Source organism: Amblyomma americanum, chromosome 3 (genome assembly GCF_052857255.1).
Source record: "Amblyomma americanum isolate KBUSLIRL-KWMA chromosome 3, ASM5285725v1, whole genome shotgun sequence".
Lineage (NCBI taxonomy): Eukaryota > Metazoa > Arthropoda > Arachnida > Ixodida > Ixodidae > Amblyomma > Amblyomma americanum.
The window spans coordinates 14,035,492-14,045,324 of NC_135499.1; positions in this window are offsets into that span (position 1 = coordinate 14,035,492).

Consider the following 9,833-nt stretch of genomic DNA (forward strand, 5'->3'; position numbering starts at 1 on the left):
GTCGCCGTAGCTGCCAGCACTGCTCTGGTGCGTCTGTGGTTGTCGCTGGCACCTTTTATCGGGTCGCTGGAGGGGCTTCGTAAGCCTTCCGAGCAGGCCCAAAATTCCTGGTTGATCTCTTGCGCAGATCACTCCGCAGCCACGTTCCGGAATGCAGCGTTGGTGCTGCGTTGGGCAAGATGGTCCTGCGCCGGTCGATGGAACCTAGTCAAAATACCTGCATGAGTACAGCATTACGGTTAGCAGTAGCAGATACGGCCGACAGCACTGCTGTTATGTGTCTGAGGTTGTCGCTGGTTCCTTTTATCGGGTTGCTCTAGGGGCGTCGTAAGCCTTCAGTGCAGGCGCAAGTTTCTTGGTTGATCGCTTTTTCAGACCATTCCGCAGCCACGTTCCGGAATGCAGCGTTGGTGCTGCGTTCGGTAAGATGGTACTGCGCTGGTCGATGGAACCTAGTCAAAATGCCTGCATGAGTACAGCAATATGGCTAGCAGTAGCACAGACGGCCGGCAGCACTGCTTTTATGTGTGTGTGGTTGACGCTGGCTCCTTTTATAGGGTTGCTGCAGGGGTGTTGTAAACCTTCCGCTCAGGGACGAAATTCCTGGTTGATCGCTTGCACAGCTCACTCCGATGCCAGGTTCCGGAATGCAGCGTTTGTCCTGTTTTGGTTAAGATGGACCTGCTACGGTCAATGGAACTGTGTCAAAATGCCTGCATGAGTACAGCAATAGAGTTAGCAGTCGCCCAGACTGCTGCCAGCACTGCTCTGATGTGTCTGCGGTTGTCGCTGGCTCCTTTTATCAGGTTGCTGGAGGGGTGTCTAAGCCTTCCACACAGGCGCGAAATTCCCGTTTGATCTCTTGCACAGATCACTCCGCAGCCACGTTCCGGAATGCAGCGTTGGTGCTGCGTTGGGTAAGATGGTCCTGCACCACCCGATGGAACCGTGTGATAATGCGTGCATGAGCACAGCGATACAGTTAGCAGTCGTACAGACGGCTGCCAGCACTGCTCTGATGTGTCTGCGGTTGTCCCTGGCTCCTTTTATCGGGTTGCAGGATGGGCGTCATAAGCCTGCCGAGCAGGCGCGAAATTCCTGGTTGATCGCTTGCACAGATCACTCCGCAGCCCCGTTCCGGAATGCTGCGTTGGTGCTGCGTTGGATAAGATGGACCTGCTTCGGTCGATGGAGCTGTGTCAAAATGCCTGCATGAGTACAGCAATACGGTTAGGAGCGCATAGACGGCTGGCAGTACTGCTCTGATGTGTCGGTGGTTGTCGCTGGCTCCTTTTATCTAGTTGCTGGAGGGGCGTCGTAAGCCTTCTGCGCAGGCGCTAATTTCCTGGTAGATCGCTTGTTCAGATCATTCCGCAGCCACGTTCCGGAATACAGCGTTGGTACTGCGTTCGATAAGATGGTCCTGCGCCGGTCGATGGAACCGTGTCGAGATGCCTGCATGAGTACAGCAGTACGGTTAGCAGTCGCACAGACGGCTGCCAGCACTGCTCTGATGTGTCCGTGGTTTTCGCTGGCTCCTTTTATCGGGCTGCTGGTGGGGCGTAGGAAGCCTACCTCGCAGGCGCGAAATTCCTGGTTGATCGCTTGCACAGATCACTCCGCAGCCACGTTCCGGAATGCAGCCTTGGTGCTGGATTGGATTAGATGGTCCTGCACTGGTCGATGGAACCGAGTCAAAATGCCTGTATGAGTACAGCAATACGGTTAGCAGTCACAGTAGCTGCCAGCACTGCTCTGATGTGTCTGTGGTTGTCGCTGGCTCCTTTGGCAGTTGGCGGCACATTATGGCCATGTACTGACCACACTCTGTGACGCAAGTCTATTGCATCTTTTGACTTCGGTGTCCCCTCAAGATCAAGATTGTCCTGATTGTGATCGCAGCGAGCATCCTTTCGCCCGCTCTGGCGTATCAAGAAGTGTCAGCGAAATAGAGGGGTCTGTTCCCATCAACGTGGCTCTGTAGGCTTCCACTTGGGGCGCTACATCGATCATCTCGGGCTACAAAAAGCCTCGGAATCCGGACAGTCGTTGCAGCTGGCAGCACATTATGGCCATGTACTGACCACACTCTGTCACGCAGGTCTATTTCATCGTTTGACTTCGGTGTCCGCTCAAGATCAAGGTTGTCCTGATTGTGATCGCAGCGAGCATCCCTTCGCCCGCTCTGGCGCATGAAGAAGTTTCAGCGAAATCGAGGGGGCCGTTCCCATCAACGTGGCTTGGTAGGCTTCCGCTTGGGGCGATACATCGATCATCTCGGACTACAAAAAGCCTCGGAATCCGGACAGTCGTTCCAGTTGGCGGCACATTATGGCCATGTACTGACTACACTCTGTCACGTAGGTGAGCGTTTAGAACCGTTGTGTAATTTTTTTCTTTTTCTCTGTTTCTGCCGCCAACTGAAAACTTTGTAGTGTATTGTCATGTCAGAGGGAGATTGTGCTCACTGCTTAATGCCCTTTGCTGCTGATTGTAGATATCTGATATGTTGTAGTTGTTCTGGCCACTATCATTTGGGTCAGGGCTGCTCTGGGGTTGCAGATACCACTTACTCTTCTATGGGAGCAAAGCGTGATAAATGGCGGTGCAAGCAGTGCCGTGTTAGTACTTCTTCCCAGGATGATTCCTCCAGCACATCTGAGCAATTGGCTGCTATCAACGAAAGTCTTGATGTATTGCTGTCGATCAAAGAAAGGGTTGACTATATTTCCATGTTAGACCTAAAATTGGATGAACTTCTTTCATTGAAACCTGAAGTCGGAGTTCTGAAATCTGTGGTGAATGAGGTTCAGTCATCTCTTGATGGCCTTTCTAAAAACTATGACTCGCTTCTGGTTCGTTCTCTGGCTCGAGATGAGATCATTGCTGAGCTGACCACTCAGGTGCAGCCCCTAGAAACGTGTCACCTCTCAGGCCTCAAGTATCCTGAAACTACAATCCGATTTAAATGAATCTGAACAATACTGCAGGATGTCCAACCTAGAGATACATCGCCTGCCCACAAACCCGGATGGCAACCTGATGGAAGTCCTGAAGTATTTGAGTGTTGAGCTTTCTATTGATTCCTTCTCAAAGGATCAGGTGGCGGCTTTGCATAGGCTTGCCCCTCGTAAGAACGGTCCTGTTCCCGTTCTAGTAAGATTTTCAGCCGTCAGCACTCGAGATAATTGGCTGCTTGCTCGGTCAAAACTCCGATCCTTGGATCAAAGCAATGAACATTCCAAGTTGTTCTTCGCCGAGAACCTTTCAAAAAGCGACAGAGAACTTTTTTGGGCTTCACGTACTGCAGTCAAGGCAAAAGCCTACGATTTTGTGTGGGTTAAGAACGGTCACATTTACTTGCGTAAGAAGGAAGGGGATCCGTCCATTCGTGTTAGGCGTTTATCGGACTTATCGGTGTTGTCTTAGGCTATCTTAATCGCCTCCTTTTTTCTCATGTCTTCTGGTTTGCTTTCATTTCGTGATTTTTCGGTTCTTCGTGACGCATTCCTTACTACTACTGAAAGTTGTTTTACTGTTCTTCATGTGAACATTCGAAGCCTTCGGAAGCACTGGGACGAATTCTGCTTTATAGTCGGTGTAATAAGTGATTCCATTGATGTTTTCGTTTTGACCGAGATTAAAATTTCACATAACCATTCGCAGCAATTTTCAATTTTGGGATACTCTAGCTTTTTCTTCACTCGTGACTCTGGGCTAGGGGCGGTATAGTGATTTTTGTCAAGGACAGTTGGGTTTCGACAACTACTTCTATTTCTTTCACTAATGCGGAATCATTAGCTGTCTGTATCCACAAAGGACATTTTGACATAACTGTGATTGCTGTTTATCGTCCAGCGAAGCAAAATATTGCCTATTTCATCGAAGAGCTGAGCAGAACTGACCTTCCACAGGGTCGTATTTGTATGATTGGTGACATCAATATTGACCTTCTAAAAACTAAAAAACAATTGTTTGTCGATTACTTAAACACTCTTGCCGCTGCGGGTATTGATGCCACAAACAACCTTTCCACACGTGTGGAAATGTTTGGTAGTAAATTAGTATCGTCATGCCTTGACCACGTGAACGTTTGCCTTGAACACAATGAATCCTGTTCACTTATCATAGAACAAAAATGTCGGACCATTTCTTTGTTGGATGTCGTGTTTTTTCCACAAGCTGGCTTAAGGGCTATGAAGTAAGATACATTTGACACAATCGATGTAATTGACAGACTTCGACTTGACTCCGTTCTGGAAAAATACGACTGGGATCTCTTCCTAATTCGCACTTCTGAAAGCGCGCTTTATGATTCATTTGTTGAAACCTTTACGCTGTTGATGGAGTCGTGTAAAAAAACTATAATAATAAAGCAAAGAAAGTCTGGTCTTCCGTGGATTAACAACGACGTTTTATCGGCTATTGCAGAAAGGGAAATGGCTTGGGCCCGTTGTAGGCGTTCGCCTAAGAACACTCAATTGAGGGCACTGTACAGGGCAGCCCGCAACAGGGCTAATGCATTAATCCGATCAAAAAGACGTCAGTATTTCCAAGCAAGGTTTGCGGCGTCGAAAGGAAAGCCTGCTAAGTCCTGGGATGTTGCTAATCGCTTACGAGGTTGTGCACCTAGGATGTGGCTGATTACATTTCCCGTTACTTTGGGGCATTATCTCTGACACTTGCTGATGAGTTCAATACCTTTTTTTCGGCTGCAGGTCTGGCTGGGCATTCAAAAGTTCCCAGTCTACCATCTCGCAGCATGCAATCTGTGCTTTAATCAGCATTTCTGCCACCTTCCACTGAAGAAGATCTACGTTGCATTTTTTTCTGGTTTCAGCAGGCGAGTCTCCACGGCGGGACGATATCTCAGTCGATACACTTTTCAGAAATTTTGAAAGAATAAAGCATGTTCTGCTCAACGGTATAATCGCCACCCAAATTGTACCTGAGGGCTTGAAGAATGCGGTGGTTATCCCTATCTATAAGAATGGAGTAAAAAATATGAAGTTGAAAATTATCGTGGTATTTCGATTCTACCATGCATTGCTCTTGCTTTAGAAAAACACATTGCGACGATAATGGTCAGCTTTCATGAAGCTCATGAGGTGTTCTCTGGCAATCAGTTCGGGTTTATTAAGGGCCGTGGTACGCTGAACGCGCTTGATGAACTATGTGATCTTCTAAACAGCTGAATTGAAGAAAATGAATTTGCCTGTACTTTATTTTTGGATGTGTCCAAGGCGTTTGACACAGTTAATCATGTTGTGTTGGCAGATAAACTCCACAATTATGGGTTTAGGGGTCCTTCTCTATCTCTTCTCGTACACTATCTATCCAATCGTTCACAACTCGTTGCAGTAGGTAAATTTAGAAGTGCGCCTGCTGCAGATAAAATCTGGCGTTCCTCAAGTATCTATACTTGCACCTATTTTGTTTAATTTATATGTCAATGACTTGAGCTCTCTGTAAACTGTGCCGGGTTTTTCAATGTGCTGATGATACACTCTTAGTTGCTAGACATCATGACTTTAAGACAGCATTATCTCTCATCCAACACGACAGCGAGCTGGTTATGGAATGGTTCAGCAATAACTTAATGTTAACAATAAAAAACTCAATTAGTATTTTTTCACAATTATTTAAAGAGAATTCTTGATGATGTGTCTATTTGTTTGCACAGACCAAATTGTGCCCCATGCAAATGCCCTTTAATTATGCCTGTGTCAACGGTCAAATACTTAGGTGCATTCTTTGATTCCGACATGTCTTGGAATACCCATTTGTCTTTGGTCTGTTCTCAGCTTCGGAAAATTGCTTGTTTTATGCACCCTATTAAGACCCTTTGCCCTATGTTTGTAAGCAAGCAAATTGTATACGCCTTAGCCTACAGTGTGTTACGTTATGGTATTTGCTGCTTTTATTTCTGTTCCGCCTTTTGGCGAAAGAAGGTCAACAGCATTCTGAAATCTATCCTTACATAAGTTTTATATGGTAAGGCGCGAAATGAAGGTAGTAGTGTTTATAAACTATTACACATGCCTGACTTCTCTCACCTTTTTTCTGAATCAGTAGTTTTTAAGCATATTTCGACAAGCGGTTTTTGTACACCATATACCCCGGTCAAAGATCTGCGAACTCGTGATCGTTTTCTCGTGCCTAGATGGCGAACCCGGTACGGCCAGCGGCTGCGAAAACATTATGTTCCGTCTGTTCTTAACCGGTTACATAAAGAAAGGTTTCCTGCTAACTCCAAAAATAAATAGTGAAAGCTTGCCTTGACAAATTACGTTCTTAGCTCCAGCATTGTTCTGATACTATGATTTTACATTTTTTTCGTTTTCTTTGTTTTCTTTCTGCTTGTGTGTATTTATTGCGTCCGCACTTTCCGAATTCATTTTAGTTTTCTCACCCCCCTTTTTTTGTTTTTGTTCGTGTGCTCGGTGCATGAGTTTTGTGCCGTCTGCTGCCGGGCGCTGCCACTCAAGTCTTCTAAGGCCTTGGCAGGACCGCATTTGTATTGGAATAAGAAAATAATTTATTATTAATAATATTATTATTATTATTATTATTATTATTATTAATAATATTATCGTGTCGCTGGAGGGGCGTCGTAAGCCTTCCGAGCCGGCCCGAAATTCCTGGTTGATCGCTTGCACAAATCACTCCGCAGCCGCGTTCCGGAATGCAGCGTTGGGGCGGCGTTGGGTAAGATAGTCCTGCGCCGGTCGATGAAGCCGTGTCAAGATGCCTGCATGAGTACAGCAATACGGTTAGCAGTCGCAGCAGCTGCCAGCACTGCTCTGATGTGTCTGTGGTTGTCGCTGGCTCCTTTTATCGGGTTGCTGGAAGGGCGTCGTAAGCCTTCCCCGCAGGCGCGAAATTCCTGGTTGATCGTTTGCACAGATCACTCCGTAGCCACATTCCGGAATGCATCGTTGGTGCTGCGTTGGGTAAGATGGTCCTACGCCGGTCGATGGAACCGTGTCAAAATGCCTGTTGAGTACAGCAATACGGTTAGCAGTCGCACTGACGGCTGCCAGCACTGCTCTGATGTGTCTGTGGTTGTCGCTGGCTCCTTTTATCGGGTTGCAGGAGGGGCGTCGTAATTCTTCTGCGTAGGCGCGAATTTCCTGGTTGATCGCTTGTTCAGGTCATTCCGCAGCCACGTTCCTGAATGCAGCGTTGGTGCTGCGTTGGATAAGATGGTCCTGCGCCGGTCGATGGAACCGAGTCAAAATGCCTGCATGAGTACAGCAATGCGGTTAGCAGTCGCACAGACGGCTGCCAATACTGCTCTGATGTGTCCGTGGTGTTCGCTGGCTCCTTTTATCGGGTTGCTGGAGGGGCGTCGTAAGCCTTCCGCGCAGGCGCGAAATTCCTGGTTGATCGCTTCCACAGATCACTGCGCAGCCACGTTCCGCAATGCGGCGTTGGTGCTGCGTCGGGTAAGATGGTCCTGCGCCGGTCGATGGAAGGGTGTAAAAATGCCTGCATGAGTACAGCAATACGGTTTGCAGTCGCACAGACAGCTGCCAGTGCTGCTCTAATGTGACCGTGGTTGTCGCGCAAGGGTCCCTCAAAGCCTGTATTTCTTTGTCCGGAGTGAACGACGATTCCTGGCTCGACTTCAACGGCTCATTCGATAGAAAATTAGCTAATTCTTTAAGGTATCCCATTGTTTTTGTCAGGTTAAGGATTTCTGCTTTCAGAAGTAATAAATAATCTACCTTGACCACCAGGGCCGGCAGCGCTTCAACATTTATTTTTATTTAATTTGTCATGCAAGGGAGCGTGCTTGGTCCATTGCTTTTTCTAATATATAATAATGATTTGCCTAACTGCATCTCGTCCTGTGTGACACTGTTCGCCGATGATTGTTATTTACGTCAAAATTACTACTGAAACTGACCAACAAGCGTCGCAATGAGATCTAAACGCGATTAATGTGTGGTGTTCTGACTGGCAAATGACGCTAAGCCATACCAAAACTAAGTTCATGTCACTTACACGTTCCTATTCCCGCATTGTAACCTCATATTTTATACATAACAATATTGTCGAGCTTACTACCACATACAAATACCTAGGAGTAAATTGTCAAACGGATCTAAAATGGCATCATCACATCAACGTTACTCTTGCAACTGCTAATCGCACACTCGGAATCACTGAAAACAGACTAAGGCAAGCACCCTCACACTTAAAAAGCTCGCATACACCACCTTAATCAGACCTAAAATTTAATCTACATGTGCAATCTCGGACCCGAGACCGGATTACATCATACGTAACGCTGAACCCCTGCAAAGCCGTGCTGTTCGCTTCATTTCTTCGGACTATTCCAGCTACACCAGTGTCACATCTTTAAAAAATTGTGCCGGATTAGATCCACTATCACTACGACGAAAACACGCTCGACTATCTCTGTTTCACAAGCTTTATCACCATGAAGTTTTGCATGATGACCTCTTTTAGCCGCCTTGACACATCTTCCCTCGCCATGATCATCCTTAGAAAGTCATCGCCCAGTCTCTCAGTCATCACTTTACGCGCAATCATTCATACCTAGAACCATAAGTGACTGGAATAACCTGCCATCAGATATTGCTGCACAAGTTCACCCTGAAAAATTTCACAAACTGCTGCATACTCATATCAGAATGTGACGCACCTGTGCACAACTTTACTTTTATAGAGTTAGTAATCCTTCTTTTTGGATCCCTCGAATACCACTACTTTCTTCCAGATGTCTATTTTCCATTCTTTTTCTTTCTGCGTTGTTTTTGTACTCTTAATCTCAACTGTTTGAATTTTTACGCTTTCGATTTGCGCTATAGTGTTGTTATTGTTTACAATGTGTTTCAAAATGATGTCTATTTTCTTTCTTTTCTGTTTCGAGCAAAGTGTGTCAAAGTGCTTCGTGTGTCCCCTCTATGTAATACCCTCCCCGGAGGGCATTTAGGGTATTTGAATAAATAAATAAATAAATCTGTCAAGGCCGATATTGCTTCCGCGCTTTCATTGTGGTTAAAATTGGCCATTGTGGTAAAAAAGGCCCATTGTGGTAAAAATGCTTAGCGCTATTACCGAGAAACCCTGCCCCAAGTGACACGAGTGCTGGCAGTCTGAACAGGTCATAATACGCCCATTACTGGGTAACACTTTTGACAACTTATGCAGCTATCGATCTTAACATCGTACAGCTGAAATAACACAGGTTAGCAGTCGGCGGCCAAAGAAAACAAAACAAATCCAGTGAAACAACCAGACCTGTGAAAATACAAGGTCTCATTGATGTGCCCAACGCATCGCCGCCGGCCGCAGAAGGGTCCGGAAAGGCTGTTCCATTTATCTTGACAACGCTGATTCTGTGTTGCTTGCGGTGATTTTGATTGTATCTTGATTTGGCGGCAGCTAGTAGCGTGTCCTCCTGGCAATCTTTCGCTGTCCGTTGAGGGTGATGTTGAGGGCTGAATCCATCCAGGTCTCGCTGAATAATGGTACTGCTACAACCTGTGAAAAGTACAAGGACCCAAGGATGTACCCAACGCATCGCCGCCGACTGCAGAAGGGTCCGGGAAGGCGCTTCCTGTTGCCTTGAAAACATTAGTTCAGTGTTGCTAGCGGTGATCTTGATTGTATCCTGATTTGGCGGCAGCTAGTAACGTGTACCCCTGGCAATCTTTCGCGGTCCGTTGAGGGTGATGTGTCGGGCTGAATCCATCTAGGTCTCACGGTTTACTTGTACTGCTTCTACCTGTGAAAAGTACAAGGTCTCAGTGATGTGCCCAACGCATCGCTGACGACTGCAGAAAAGTCTGGGAAGGCGG